The sequence below is a fragment of the Sciurus carolinensis genome, chromosome 5 (assembly GCF_902686445.1).
Source record: "Sciurus carolinensis chromosome 5, mSciCar1.2, whole genome shotgun sequence".
Taxonomy (NCBI): domain Eukaryota; kingdom Metazoa; phylum Chordata; class Mammalia; order Rodentia; family Sciuridae; genus Sciurus; species Sciurus carolinensis.
The window spans coordinates 164,084,441-164,100,784 of record NC_062217.1 but is presented as its reverse complement, the minus strand read 5'-3'; positions in this window follow the sequence as shown (position 1 = coordinate 164,100,784).

Here is a 16,344-nt window from a genome sequence, read left to right as displayed (position 1 = left end):
AGAAGACCAGCCTGGCATTTGGGTGGGTGGACAGGGAAGGCCTCTGGGTGGAGACGATAGTTAGGCTTAGACCTGGAGGATGGGGTGGAAGAACCAGGGGACCAAGGGCTGCTGGGACCGACCAAGCTGGGATCTGAACCGGGCCATTCGGGAGGTCTCATCTGCCTGCCTGGTTGCCATCATCCCCCGTTGTCCACACATGCACCAAGCGTCTCAACGAGGTTGAGTGACTAGCTCAGGACCAACAGTCCAGAGTAGTAGAGCAAGATCTGAAAGCGGGAGCATCCGGTCCCAAATCTGTGCTCTCGGCACGGACCCCATTCCATCCGACTCATTGGTTGAGTTATCAGCTACCAGCCCTAGCAACTCAGTTTGCACCCGGTCAGCTCATTGACTGGTTAGTTGTCTATTGATGGACTTTCATTCATACTCAGCCTCTGTCTAAAAGGGTTTGCAGGCCTGGATTCTCCATGCTTGTTGGTGGTTTCCATAATAGAGCCTCCAACTCTAATTGGATCACGGTACAGAAGTCGTAGGGGTCTGTCTTCCCCAGGTGCAAGTTCAGGCTCTTTAAGAGATTGGCACAGACAAGGGAGCTCAACCGCACAGCCCCGTTCCTTAGCCTAGAGGTGCTTGGGAACCCTCTGGTCCTCTGCTGGGGGCTCCTCAGACAGGAGTTTCGCCATGCCGAGCTGCTGCCCTTTGTCCTGCAGGGGTCCTGCGTGCCCCTGGACACCTGAGCTTGCCTTCTCCAAGCTGCAAATGCAGCAAAACACAAAACCCTTCCACCTCCTCTGGCGATGTCAGAAACACCCCCGGGAGTCAGGCAAACGCCAGTGGCCTCTGCCATCCTTCTGAGCCTGAGTGTCGTCATGGAGCATCCCTCCAGCTCCCAACCCTGAGGTGCAAGCAGCCTGCAGTCATGCAAAGGCTCCTTTGAAGTCTGTGGCTTGGCTCCAAGTTGGCTGGTTGATGACACCTGTTGCAATGACCCAGATGAAGTGCAGGGAAATGGGTCACTCCCTGAATTGCAGAGTCCCATAACAGGCAGTGACATCGCTGCCCCAACCTGTCTCTTACTCAAGAAGGCATGCAGTGGGGGCTTTTCTGAGCAATTTGTGAGCTTAAAAATGAGGCTGCTATTCAGGGAGCCCTTTTGAATAACGGCCGGTGCGTGTTGCTCTGAACCCTGTGCCAGGAATTGTCCTCGGCCCTTTTCCACGTCAACTCCTTCATTCTCACAACTTGACAGAGGAGGATGTTTTATTGTTGTCATCTTTTGGAATGAGGAAACCAACACTCAGAGAGCTTGTATCACTTACCTGAGGTCATCCAGTTAAATAGGAGGAAGGACTAGATTCAAGGTCCCAGCTGCTCACTCTGCTGGGTCTCCTGCGAAGTCATATGAGAAGGTTCTCAGCCTGTTACACAAAAATCAAAACCTTAAGTCCAGCTGTCACTATGGGCCAATAAGGAAAACTAGAAATGGTGGAGATGACATTAGCAGGTTATTTTCAGTTTCCAGTTTCACTTTTGTAAAAACATAACATCATAAAGGAAGTCAGGGGAAGAAATGGGAGTAGAGAGTTGATGGGTTGTTTTTTTTTTTTTTTTCCAATACCAGGGATCAAACCCAAGGACACTGAACCACTGAGCTATATCCTCAGTCCTTTTTTTTTTTTTTTTTTTTTAAATCTTGGGACAGAGTCTTGCTACATTGCCCAGGCTGGACTCAAATTTGCAATCCTCCTGCCTCAGCATCCAGGCACTGGGATTACAGGAATGCACCCCCACACCCAACTGAGATGAGATGATATTAAATATCTACAAGTATGGGCCCTGAACTGTGTCAGTTCCCTGACTCTGACTGTCCTGTGGGTTTGCAGGTGAATTCAAGTCTGGTCCACCAGCAGCCTTCCAGAAGATTCTCTGCATCCATGGCTTTGCCAGGGTCTCTGTGCCCTGGGTTCCTAAAACTCAGCTCTCAAAAGAAACACCTCCCACAGGCAGCCAGCTTTACTTTGGGGTAGAGACGTATAAGGTCCAATGCCCTCACAGAAGAATCAGGAAAGGAGCACACATTATGTGAGGAACCCCATTACATGAGATTCAGACACAGGCTGTGACATGGAGGAAGATACTGAACGTGCAACAAAATATCAGGTGATAGCAAAGCCATGGGAAGTGGCAGGATAGTCAGGTGGAAAGCGAAAGTAAAGAAAAGCAAGTGAGCTCTTCAGAGTTTTACTCTATCACTGTTAAGAGCTAGCAAATCCCCCTGTGTTGGTCAGCTTTGCATGACTATAACAAATACCCAGGATGATAAACTTACAAAGAGGAAAGGTCTATTTTGGCTCACAGTTTGGAAGATTCTCACTCCATGATTGGGCAAGCCTATTGCTTTTAAGCATCTGGTGGGGCTGCAGCACATCATGGTGGGGACTCAGGGTACAGCAAACCTGTTTATGTCATGGCTGAGAAGTGAAAGAGAGGAAGAAGAAGAGTCAGAGTTCCCACAGTCCCCTTCGAGGACCTGCCCCCAGTCACCTAAAACCTTCCACTAGGCCTCACCTCTTAAGTCTCCACCACCACCTGACATGCAAGCCACGCACCTTGGGTAGACATTGCAGGTCTGAACCTCAGCCTCCCCAGGAAAGCAGAGTGCTTCTTTTCATCTGATGTCTCATTAGTATCGCCATCTATGTGGGATTTACATTAGCATTTTGGGATTGAACCCTATCTTCAGTTCAAAGAAAATTCTTTTGTCTTGAGAAGTAATAGAAATCATTGAATGAAGCGCTACTTGGGGCAAACAGTTTTTTTTTTAATGACTCCCATATTATTATCCTACATCCCGAGAAGTCAAGAATCGCTGCAGGGAGGTGAACTGTGCAAGAAGCAAAGAGAGAAAAGACATAAACAAGAAAGGATGAGTTAGAAGCAAAGGAAAATGAGTGACCCCAACCCAAAGCCTGGCACGCCCCACCCACATCAAACGCCTTCCTGCCCGTGTGACCCCACGTCACGGGAAATGCTCGGGTTGATTTTTCTCCCAAGTTAGAAAATACATTCAGACAGTCAAACTTAAAATACAGATTACAACCTTCACTTGAGGGGCCCAGGAGACCCAAGAGAGTTAGACAGTCACCCTTCTGAGCAGCTATTTGTGAGGATGTCATTTCCACCAGCATTTGGTAAAGAAATGCCAAACGCATGAAGTTGTCACAGAGAAACCATGTGATAGGTTCCAATATGAATCCAGCTTGAGAGTCCCGGAGCCAGGATCCTGATGCTTCTAACATGGGCCCTTCCACACGCTGCTGGCACTGGTTGACCTAAAGATGGTCGAGACTCTCCTGGCAACCCCGGGTTCCAGAGCCGCTTGTGAAATGCAATCCACACTCTGTCACTGGCACCTTCTGAGGAAGCCCAAACTCCATGTCCACCAAGGTTCCTGTCATTCATCGGAGTTCTGTGTCCACATTGGGCCAGGACCTCCAGAATTAGGGAAATGCCAGCCAGCAGGAGGTCATGTCCGGTTAGTTCACTGCCAATCCTTCAGGACAGAACCAACCTTGTCACCCTCGCATCCCCAAGGCCTGAGTCAATGCATAGCTCACGGCATGAATTTGTCAAGTGACCAACTGCACAACTGTCCTTGGAGGCCTCACTCCCACCTACCAAAAGCTCTTCACCCCCCAGCAGGAGCCTTCCTAGCGGCTGACACTTATGGTGGCTGACTGTCCCAGACACATGCTAAAGGCCCCACCAGCACTGAGCCCCAACAGCACTGTGACAGTGACCTCACTTCTATCCTACACACAAGGGAAGGCCAAAAAGAGGCAGCCATGTATCCAGTGCCCCACCTGGACTCCGACCAGGTGCGTCAGCCTCCTTGTTTCCAACCACAGGGCTCGGCCTCATTTGTCCTTTCACCCCGTGAACCCAGAAACCCACGGAGCCCCAAATGCCCCCTTCTCGGGCGGCCTGGAAAGGAAGGTCACTCTGCTGCAGGGACGGTCACTGCCCCTTGCAGCTTCATCCAGGGGCCGACAAGCTCACACACTCTGAGGAAAGCTTTGGGGGGTCTTGAGCCCTGGCCAGGCACTGGAGAAACAAGGGGAACCGTTGGCGGTTCCTGCTCCCCAGGGCTGGTCTAGGGGGCAGCTGGACAGACTCACCAGGTCAACACAACATGGTACAGAAATGAATTTTTACTGAATGCTGCCCGGCTGGCCTGGTGGAGCTAGACACCAAACAGAGTGTGGGGACCTCACAGACCCTATCTACTCCCAACCGCCTGGAAGCTGGACAGTCCACACTTGGGTCCAAATGCATAGTTGAGACCAAATGTGTTGGAGGGGGTGAGATCATTTCAAGTTAAGGTCACTGCTCTGAGAGAAAGGTAAAACAACCCTGACAGACGCCCCCCGAGGGTCCCTGGCATTTCTAAGTGTTCCTGGTTGACTTGTTCCCTGGGGATGCTTATTTAGGAGCCTGGATCGTGCGTGCTGGCCGTGACCACATGTGTACAGCAGCCCTGGACTGCAGATCCCGCAGCCGCCTTCAAGAGCCCACAGCCCCACCTTGGTGAGGAAACCTCAGGAGACTCTCCTGGTCAAGGAAGCGCAGGACAGGAACCTGGTTAGTGACCGGGTTGCCATGGCTCAGGGAGGTTAAGCAAGTGTCCTAGACACAGTTGGGACTCAGAACAGCCACTAATGCTCCAAAGGGTAACTCCTAGTGAAACAGCCGTAGATCCTCCTGCAGAAGGGCCCCCGGGCACACCCGCCTCTCAGAGCCCTGACCAGGCTCTGGGGAACCAGTCTCACCCAACCAATTTTTCAAAGAGTTATGTAATTAAAGCCTCCCAGATGCAATCCTCTTGTCACCAGAAGGAGTAAACAAAAGCAATCCTGTGACCATCTTACACCCTGAACATAGCAGATTCAGATAGCCAGCTTGAGCGAAGCACCATGATATGAGTAACAGGCCACTGTCCTACGGGACAGCTTGTCAAAGCCCCCTTGAGCGCGTTCATGCTTTTCAAAGTGCAGAAGAGTCAACAGAGTTTGCTGGAAACATTATTACTAGTAATAGAACAGTTGTTTTTTTCTGGGGAATTTCGGCCAGAGGGTAGCTGGTTTGGTCTGTGGGTCTCCTGCATGGAGTCTCCTAAATGTAATTTTGTTTCCACAAGATGCATAGATTTATCTATTTACTCACCAGATATTTATTAAGCACCTACTATGTGCATGATACTCAGAGAGATCCTGGAGAAAAAGACAAAGTCCCTGGCCTTGTGGAGTTTACATTCCTGTGGGGAAGACAGACATTAATAAAATAATGATTCATCCATTAAATATGATTTGTAGTAGATGCTATGCAAAGCACAGGAAGAAAAAGAGACTAATATTAAGGAAAAGGGATAGTTTGGGTTCAGGTTCAAAAAGAACCTCCTCTCAAACCTCCAAACTGCTTTCAGGAAGAAACCAGCCTCACAAAAGGCAGGGGAAGATCTTCGTCTTTTCGTATTTCTCAGACAAATGTCCTGGGGCAGAAAAAAGCACAGTTGAATTAGAAACTCCGAGAGAGAAGCAAATGGAGCCGGAATTTGGTGAGTGAGAGGGAAGGACCAGGGGGTGGGCAGGGCCAAATCAGTTGCCCTTTCTCTAAAAGTGACCTCTTACCTCCAATCTTCTGCCTGACTTCACTTAGCAACTTGTAGCAACAGACCCATGCCCCCACTCAGCACTGTCCTGAAGAAAACCTGACACGCTCTGACCCCCCCCCCTCTGCTGTTCCAGCAGCTTCCACACCGATGAAGCCATCTCCGTAAGCGCGTGGGTGATGTTCCCTGACGAGTCTGCTCTTCCCACCCCATCAGCCAGCCGGGTGGCTGTGCTCAGCGGGCCGTGCGGTCGTTGATGATAATTGTTGCATTAATTGGTGCTGTCCGGACCAGACAGAACGTAAAAGATCCCACTGTGTCCAATAATTAATGTTTTTCCCTCACTGCAACGCCATTAATAAGGGGCTCTTCCAAGAAGCCAGTAATTGGCTGGCTGGGTGTCATTAGGGTATTTATAGATAAGCTCTGGTCTGGAGACGTAGAGGAAAGCTGATTATGTTTATTTAGACTCTATTATCTATCGCTAATGTGTTATCCCGCGTTCCGATCGTCCCCTTCTCTGGGTCGTAATGATCCAGGGCACGCGTGCAGCGTGATTTCGGTGACCTCCAAGGCGCTGATCTCTCTGTGGCCGGGGAGAGGGCGAGGGGGCCTTTCCCAGGTTCCCCTGCCCCCTCTCCTTGCAGGAACCATCCCTTCCTCCTTCCTCTGAGAAATTCAGAGCAAGGCTCTCGGAAGTACCAGAAAGACAGTTGCTCCTAATTAAACCTCAGAGGAGGAGAAGTTTCTTGGGTTTGTGATTATCTGAAGGGTTTTTCAAAATGTAAATCCGGGTGGAGAGCATTGCTTTGAAGAACAGAGGGAGGAAGAGGCCACTGGATCTGACAGCACCTCGCAGTGGCTGCTGGAGAGGAAGACTCCGGATCTGATCAAATCAGGAGGAAACAGCATCTTATCGCAGGAGCAGAGGCAAGGGCTATGCTGGCTGCACCCCATCAGGTCTGCCGCGCCCCCGGGGGGTCAATTTCTCTCCCTGAAGACTTGGGTCCAGTTGCTTTTTGCCAGAATTTTCAGAAGCATTTCTTACGTTTAAAAAAAGGGGACAGTGTGTATGTACTAAATGCCACCAGATTGCAGTTCAAAATGATTAAAATGGCAAGTTTATGCTATTTCACCACCATAAAAAATTCACTAGGACAAAAAGTAGAATAGTACAATTTATAAGTAGGATTTAATAGTCATAAGGATGAAATAGGGTTTTAACTTTATAACCTTAGTATTTCTAAAATTAATTTTAGAAAACAAATATACTTTTTATTTTATTTTTTTTAGAAATGAGAATTTAACCCAGGGGTGCTTTACCCCTGAGCTACATTCCTAGCCCTTTTTATTTTATTTGTTTATTTTGAGACAGGGTCTCACTTAGTGATTGCTTAGGGCCTCGCTAAGTTGCTGAGGCTGACCTCAAACTTTGGATCCTCCTGTCTCAGGCTTCCAAGCCACCAGGGTTACAGGTGTACCCCCCACACCCAGCTGAAACTAAGTAAACAGCTAACTCATTGTATTTGTGCACAAAATGACCCTCAAGTTAATTTTTTAAGATGCTTAAATTAATTAAAAGTAATCCGAGAAAATTATTTTGTCAACTCATAAATCGGGTCACTATGACGGTACCGTGAAGTGATGTCAACCCTGCAGTGTCTACCGCTCACCGCTCCCCTTGCTCTGGACGTTTGCGGGCAGGGTCCCTTCTCCCTGAGCCAGGCACAGCTGCCGGCGACACTCCCAGTGGGTTCCTCAATTCTTTCCATCACTCTTACGAAATGAAGCCAGACCATGTGACAAACTCGTGGAAAGCCCAGCTGGATGAGCGTGTTCCTGTGTGTGCTTTGCACACGTCAACCCCGTTCACATCTCTCTACGATGGAAAAAAACAGGATTGGGAGTCTGGACACCTGAGTTCAAGGTCAGGCTGCCTGAGGTCACGCAGCCTGAAAGGTGAAAGGAAGACTCATGACCCCCAGAGGGCTCGGCTGGCACATCTGTAAGAGGAGGGTGTAGGAGCCCTGTGCACACTTCGCAGGGCTGCTGTTGGAAAGAAAGGGGACAATGTCGGTGCAGGTAGGGGGCAAACATCCCCCACAATGCCCACCTTCCCATCTAGAAGGGCAGCAGGTGTTGGCCTCCCACAGGCAAACGCACCCGCAGGCACGGCCCCCGCGGCCCCCGCCTTCTCGGTGACGGACATGCCAGGATGCTCGACTTGCCTGTTTTGGAAATATGCTCCCCCAGTGGGCCTGTGCACTAACACGTGATGTAACTTTGCAGATTAAGTGTGTAATGCTTTTAAGAAAATGAAGCCCTTTCGCCCCTGCTCCCCGCCCCTGGGACCAGGTGACTTGCGGGCACATCTGTTGTAGGTGCTGGGAATACTCTTGGAGATATTCTTAGCTCCTGGCCTGGGGTCTGAAGGTTGAGAGGCTGCCTCCTGGGAGACAGTGATACCTGTAGCCATGGCAGGGTCGAAGGTGGAAAGTCCTGTCCCCAGGGCCGGAGGCTGGGGGTTAGTGGGTAGGTCAGCAAGACAGAAAGAAATAGACCTGGCTGCTGCCAGCGGAGGCTAACGGAGGCGGGACAGCCTTGCTTACCAGAGAGCACGCAGCCCAGCAAAGAACCTGACCCCCTCAGCCTCAGCCACCTCCTTCGAAGGGGAAGGAAATAGCCCTGCCTGGGAGGGTCACCAAGTGGTTGTGGCATTGGTACTTAAACTTACAGAGGGCCTGCTCGGGACCCAGCATTGTGCCCCACAGGAGAGAGAAGGATGGAGGGTCAAAGGGACATGGGGTGGGGGCGGGAATCGTCACCTGGTCTGAAAGAACCCATCACTTCCCCAAATCTTGCCACACCTCCTCCTCGCCCACACCTCCTCCTCGCCCACACCCTTTATGAAGATCTACATAAAACACTGGGATCCAGCCTTGGTGCCTCCATCAGACGACATTTCCTAATGCTCCTCTGTCATCCCGAAGTCAAATTCAGAGGTGGCATAACCTGTCTACGCACAAGACGTCTTAGTCCACAGGACGCGGTAACTACGGGGCGAAGGGGAAATGGGTCACCAACAGCCAAACCACGCGCCACTGGGCAGGCGAATTCTCCAACAGGACCGCACCCTGAGCAGGCGCAACAGCCAGGGGCCCCCGGGGCGTCGGGCCACCGTGAGTGCCACAGCCACCCTACTGACAAACAACCAGCGCGTTGTTTTGGAGACGCAAATGCCACGAGTGGTGTTGCCAAGGGTGACAGGATTTTCCCAACACGGTGAGCGCGGCTTGGTAGCGCTCCAAACAAAGCCCAGCGCAATCTTGCTTGGAGGACACGCATCGTGTTCCCAGACAGTTCAAGGTAGCACTGAGCCCGGCTTGAGTGCTTTCTGTTTATGTGACTAAGAGCCAAGTCCAGGCTCTGATCATTAGAGATCGGCCTTTCACCTGCGTGCACACGCTGTGGACGTGCCAGTGCCACCTGGGACCGTGCTGCCTGAGCCCCACACCCTGGGCCTGCCCCACATCCTAATCCACTGCAGCGGAGCATCCGCCTTCCTACCTCGCACCTCCAGCTCCAAGCTCACCGCCATGGCTTCCTCCTGTTTCCCAAAGTGGGGGACACTTTTAATGTATTTATTTTTTGTTTGCTTCTCTGGCTTATCAGACACTCAAAGCCCACGCGGAGCTCACCGCCCGCCAGCGGCAGGCCGGCTGGCCGAGCCTCACGCTGACCTCTTCTGCAGCCTCTTTCCCGGGCTGCTGGACTGCTTGGCCTTTGGGAGGCTGTCGCAATGGCGGTATCTCTGAAGTCCACTCGGGGTGAAGTCAGGGGTCCTGAGTGTATTTGAAAATAAATAAATCAATACATCAAACAGCTGTGGAATGTTCTCCCGTCTCCCCACCCCTCAAACCTGACCACGTGTTCTTCGTAGCGAGCTTCGTTATTTTGGAGATGAGCTCCAACCACCCACCTTCTCAGCCCTCTGTGGACAAGGCAGGTTCTGTCTTCCAACGGGGGTCAAGGGACGAACGCATTGCCTGACCCGGCGTTGACACTGTCATGAGAAGCTTCCTGCAGGAAGCCACACCACAGTCCCGCTGCCTCCTCGTCAGCTCTGAGCAAGGGTCCCCCACCCGGGCAGCGCACAGGTCCCCGCAGGCACCCGGGGAGCAGGGGGCAGGGCCCAGATGTGACGCAGATCAGAGACAAAACAGTGTCCAGAGGGCTCCCGGGTGGAGGGGCAAGAGCCAGGGTTTGGGTCCGGGGACCCCTCGCTCCTTCCCCTGTGCACAGTCAATGGAGAGCCTTTGGGGTCGTGCACTGCCAAGCACCAGGCCAGCAGGTGAGCGGTGACAGGAAAGTCGCCCCCACAGGCCGGGCCTTGCCGTGGGAACCAAGGGAGCCGCTGAGTGAAGGAGAAGCACCGGAGTGTCCTGAGACAGCCCAGCACAGGGCGGGTGGCCGGGAAGTCCCATCTGAGAGGGGGCGTCCACGCCAGCACCGGAAGAGGACTGAGGAGCACAGGCCCCAGGGGACAGCAGCAGAGGCCGAGAGCGGGGGCTGAGGAGACTCAGGTGCGAGGCTCCCTCTGGCCTCCGCCTGGAGGATTTTGGGAGCTCAGAGTCCCACAAGTGGGGCCCAAGGATGAGACGGCATCGCTCTGGGCACAGAACCCCGATCCCAGCGGCGGGAGATCAAAGCCGGGAACGCACGGTGGGGTTAAGGTGAAGCAGCGCCTCGCCGCCATGAGCCCGGGCCTCCTGCAGGGGACATGGCCACACCGACCCCAAGGGCCCGGGCCCTCCCAGCCCCACTGCAGCCCAGGGCCCCGGACAGGCCACGCCTGGTGCCACTGCCTCCTCACTGTGCGTCCACGGGGCCACACTGAGACGCGCCAGTGACCTCAACAGCGACCCTCAACAGTCCCTGCGTTTATCTGGAGGTGACGCCCTTCCAGGCCTCCGAGGAAGAGCCAGCCCTGTGGCCAGCAGCACGGGCTTCCTCCCAACCCCAGGAACCGGCTCCCTGTGCCCGCAGTCCGGTGCCCCTCGAGGCCTGCGGGACGGCGGCGACAGGCGGGAGGACGCACACTCTGCCCCGCCACCTTCTTAATGAGTGAGTCCTCTGCTGCCGCCAGGGCCCTCGGAGACCAGCTATTAAGAGCGCTCGGAGTAGATGGTGTACGGTGGCCCGGGAGGGACACTTCAGCTTCCACCTACATCTGCTGCCACGTCCAAGTGCCTCCTCGAGGGCGGGAAAACACTCGGCAAATCCCGTCTCTACAGAGACGCGTTCGGTCCGCATGCCCCTCCCGCAGCCACCTTCTATAGGTGAGCGCTTTTCAATTTTCAAAGCATATATTTAGATTTTGTATGTCAGAACCTCGGAGGCGCCGGGGGCCTCCAGCCTCCGCCGCACACAGGCCTCTGCTGTCTCTCGGGGCTGCGGGGAGAGGGCTTTCCAGTCTGGTCCCCAGATTCTGTGACTTCACCGGCTGAGACGGGGAGATGCAGGGGATGGGGTGGGGGCAGCCCCTGCTTGGGTCCTAGTCACAGACCCGCAGGCCACGTGGGTCACACCCTGATGGGACACCAATTTCCACAAATTTCACAGCATCATGTGAACAGAGATGCCTGGGAGGGAGGCAGGACCAAGAGCAGGAGTCAGGCGTGCGAACGAGCAGCCCCTGGTGAGGCCAGATGGGGGTCGCCTGGCCGGAGCACAAGAGGGTCAGAGCATGGAGCTGCCTTCCGGCTGCAACCTCCAGGGGAGTCAAAATTAGAGGAGGCTCCTGAGCAGAGAGGAGGAGAGTGGTGTCGTTAAGAAGAAGGACTTTAGGACAGAGCCCTGCCTGCAGGGCTCGATGACACCCTGTTGTCCAAAGGACCATCCTCTCCAATGTGGAGCGAGGGTGGGGACAGCAAAAGGTATGGTGGAAATATGACCTCCAGCGGGTCACAACTGGCCCGCTGTGTGACCTTGGGTAAGTTGCTCAGCCTTTCTGTGCCTCCACTTTTCAGCTGTGAAATAGGATCATCGTCCATCTCTCCCACAGGATGGCCGTAGGATAACAGGACTTGCTCCCTGAGAGCCTGGTGCTCAGCAGGGGCGGGTCAGTGCGATCCATGTCTGTTTCTAGAGCCCAGTAATCACCAGAGAATCCTCCAGAACAGGAAGCCCATCCTTCCATCAGCCTCAGCCAACCTGCAGGACAGGAGCGTCACGAGCAGAAGCCATCCAGAGAAGTACAATCAACCCGCGTTTGGAGAGGGGACGGCCCAGGGCGACGGCCACTGACGGGGTGAATTACCGTGGATTTCTTCACTGTTGCCATCTCCAGAGCAAACAGCCAAGAAAGCACGGGGGTTCCACCCCAGCCCGCGGCGCCCCAGGGCCCCGCCAATTACCTCCCCGAGTGCGAGGAACCCTCGCCACACCTGACCCGAGTCTTCCCTCACCTGGACTCCCGCCAGCCCCAGCCACCAGCACCGGGCAGGCAGAGAAGGCAGTGAGAATCACACCAAGAGAGACTGCCCGCTGCTCCCCAGGGCCCGAGGGCCCCCCTTCCCCATTCCTGAGCCCCGTATCCTAGAGACAGTGCTGTGCCCAGTTAAAGGTTCTACTGCCTGTCTTCTCTCACAGCCAGGTTTGGGCACATGGCCAATAAGGTAAGAGTAACTAGTCCCAAAGACTTATGAGAAGGTTCTTTGATAACTAGAGAAGGCCCCTTTCACTTTACTCCTCCTTCCTTCCTATTGCCTGGGATGTAGACATGAAGGCTGGAGCTACAGCAGGCATCTTGAAGCACTGAGGGCGGAAGCCCTATAGGGAATGGCAGAGCAGGCGAAGAGAGCATGGGCTCTGGATAATTGTGGGAACACCACACCAGCCTCCCCAAACTTCTCCAACATCAGAGAAGCCTTTATGCATTTAAGCCACTTTTATTTGGGGTTGCTATTAGGTGCCACTGAAGTTAATCCTAACATACACATTTCATTCCTAGAAGCTGGTGGCTGTGTGAAAGAGGAGCTCTTGTCCCTGCCACATGTCGTGGCTACCAAGAGGGCAGAATGTCAGGGTCCAGGGGAAAGCTGATGCCCACCAGCCTTGGCTAGTGCTAGGCCCCAGGGTAGTAACCCATCTCTCCCTGTCTCACTTTGTAGCAACTTCTTTTTGGGGCCTGAAGCTAAAATCTAAGCGGGGAGGGAGTCACCACAGGAAAAAGTTACCAGTCAAAGTGGAGCCAGGTTCAAGCCCACTCTTGACTCTCACCAGGTCAGTGGTTGGGCGAAAGCTACCCCACCGTTTCCTCTCCTGTAAAATGGGAATCAGGTAACACCTCTCCCACGGGCTGCCTGGGGAGTCAGTAAGGTTTCTGGAATTCAGTCCTCCAAAATGACGGCGGGCAGTGCTGTGGATTAGTGCTGAGCTTGTGTCGTTACAGAGAGAAGTCCTGAGGCACGGCCCCTCTTCTCTGCAAATACAGGAGGGAGACAGACGTTGGCCAAAGGCCATTTTTCTATTTCTTCCAGGTAACACAAATCAGCTCCAGCACCTCCCAGGTCTATTCCTAACTGTCTGAGAACTGGAAAGAGGCAGGGCAGGGACAGGGGAGACCCAGGGGCTCTCACCGACTTTATCGCTAACCGGCTGTGTGACCTCAGGCAAGTCACTCCCTCTTTCTGAGCCTTGGTCCACCCACGACCTGTGTAATGAGGATCCAGCCTCCAACCCGAAGCCCTAGCCACCATCAAAGTACAGGGATTCCGTGAGCGTCAGGAGCCAAGAGAACCAGGATAAGAGTTCAGTTCTCCTGATGCCACTTTTACCTGCTGCCCGTCACCCTCAGATTTTCTTTCCTATCATATGGAGGGCCTGGTTCCAAAAGAACAATCATTTCTGCAGACAGTGGGGCTTGGGCAGGAAGAGGTTTAAGAGAAGGGCGTGCTTCCGCGTGTGCAAATTGGACGTAGACAATTAGATGCACTAACCGGACGCGATGGGAGATGGTTGGTTTGTAACAGAATCATCTGGAAACAAATAAACAGCCCTCCTCAAGTGCTGCACAGCCAGTGGCAAGGAGCTTGTGCCTACTCTTTGGCTACATGACCTCTAGATCAGGTGGGCAATCCCACCCTCGCCTGGCCAAGAGGGAGAGGGACAGTGAAGTTAGGCCTCTGCTAACACTGGTAAACCAGCAAAGTGGGATTAGAATCTAGATCCCACCTAGCTTGTCACCACCATAATTCTGAGACCTGAAAGGTAAGCAGCTCGATGGGCTGATGCGAGGGCCGGTAGTGGAGCGGATCAGGCTGGGACAGCCGCTGCCCCTTGCCTGTGACCCCGGGCAGCCAGCAGCCCCCTCTGTCTGTGTTTTCACCCATGTCAAAAGTGGGTGCTGGAGAGATGAGGGGCGCCCACACCTGCTGGTGAATCGGCCTCATCCCATCGGATGCTTAATATGCCAGGGCCACCAACGGCAGAGCCGGTCACCATGGAAACCATGTCCTGGCACCTCCCTTTTCCTGGCAGCAGGCTAAGGACCGTGGGCCACGCCGCCCTTCCCCGGCCCTCTCTTATCTCCAGAACCATCCTCACTGGTCTGCAAGTCCTGCAGTTCTGCTCACAATCCTGAGCCAGCAACGCTGACTACAGGGCTAAGTGGGGTCCCTCCAAAAGGCCCCCAACTCCCATCCTGGAGACTCTCTGCCCAGTAATTTCGGTAGGCGGTGGGGCCCCTCCCTTGCGCTAAGATCATCCTGCACCGGGAGGGACCGCGGCGACGGGACTGCTCTGTGGCATCCTGCCGGACTTCTGCAACCACAGACGCTGTCGCCGCGGGAAAGTCAACAGAGCGGCCATCGCCGCGGGAAAGCTCTTGGACTCGCCAGTGGGTCTTTTGCCCACGTGTTGCCAAAAGCATTTATTGTCCCATAATTTGATTTCCTTTTTTCCGTGCGGCTCCCAGGGCCTGCAAGTAGGGGCAAAGTGGCTGAGGCCTGCAGATGCCACGAGCTAATAAAGCTCATGGTGCTCCCAGCATGCTCTCTGCCGTCAGAAACCGGCAATTAACTTAATAGGGTTCTTGAAATGGAGTGGATCCGGGAAATGTGGCATGTGTTGACACTCTCCCGCTGATCCAAGCAGCCTCCCACCACCGACTCGCAGGGTCTGTTTGCTATTTGAATTATTTAGGAGCTTGTTATGCGAATTAAAAAGCAGCACTTTGCAGCATTAAGTCTAATATTTTATGATCTTCAATTGATTAGGTGGGCTTTCAGGATTACATGGAAAGGTTGGGATAAAACGCGCCTCAGACAGACAGCTCTCGCCAGTCCCTCCGCTCTCTGAAGACCCAGGTGAGAACCCAGAGCCTGCCTCCCTTTGCCCTTCCCAGAGAGTCTTCTGGAACCTGTTTTCAGACCATCCACCCAGAGGACAGCAGGTGCCCTGGGCTCTCGGGACCCAGAGAGGCCGGCCCTCTTTTCTCTTTCTTTTGTCTCTTTCTTGGCACAAAGATATCACTGGTGACGCGATGCCCACAGAGACAGCCCCCCAGGCCCAGGCCTGCTGAGGGAAGGCCTGCTGTCACTCCCCGCCACCCACCTGGACCTGGGATGGGCACACCGCCACGCAGCTCTTGGCGAGGGCCGTGTGCAGCACACGCCCGAGCAGCACCGGCTGCACACGCACCTCTGGGGGGGCCCCCCCTCTTTGAGGGCCAATGCACCGTCTCCCGGTCCTCCCAGCTGCCACCGCCCTCTCCCTTGGTCGATGACAACAGCTTTCCACCAGGCTTCCCCTCTGCTCCCATTCCAGTCTACCCTTCATTTCCGCCAGTAGGGTCTTCCTAAAATGCCTCTGGCCACGACACTCCCCTGCTCAAAAACTTTCAATGGCTCCCCATTGCCGGCTAAGGATCGTGGCGCACAGGTTACCTCAGGGATGCCTTCTGAGAAGGGTGTCACTAAGCCATTTTGTGATGGCGTAGACAGCTGTGACAGTACTTAGCAACGTGATCTTAAGAGACCATTGGCATAGGGAGCGTCCCTGACAGGAGCATCATGAGGTGGCCCAGGACCGCAGAGACTCCTCATCCCGGCCCCATCTTCCGTCCGCCCCTTGTGAACCCGCCAGGCTGCGCTGCTGATTGTTCTCAAACACACTTGGTTTTCCCAACTCTGAAGCTTTGTTTGTGACATTCACTGGGTACAGTCTGCTCTCTTCTTCACCCACTGAAATTCTAGCCGTCCTTAATTTTATTATTAAGGACTAATAATATTTTTATTATTAAAACTAAATATGTACAGAGCAGAGATTTTACTGTGCTTCATGCATTGTACGTATTATTATTTTATTATATTTCATATTATTTAATTTACTTACTCCTCATAACAGTCCTACAAGGTCAGTTCCTTTGATATCTCCCCTTTACAGCTGGCAGAATAGACTCAGAGAGGTTAGGTCACTTGCCAAGGCCACTCAGCTAGCAGGAATTCAAATCCAGAGAGGAGACGCGCCTTGGTTCCACCTCTTGGGTGAGACCCTCTCTGCCCCTGCCCACGTGGTCTTTTTTTGAGACCGTAATCCAGGGCTTCACAGTCTGAGTAACCCTTTCCCTGGCATGGATTCTGGAGGCATAGAGGCAGGGGTACAAAGCTCTC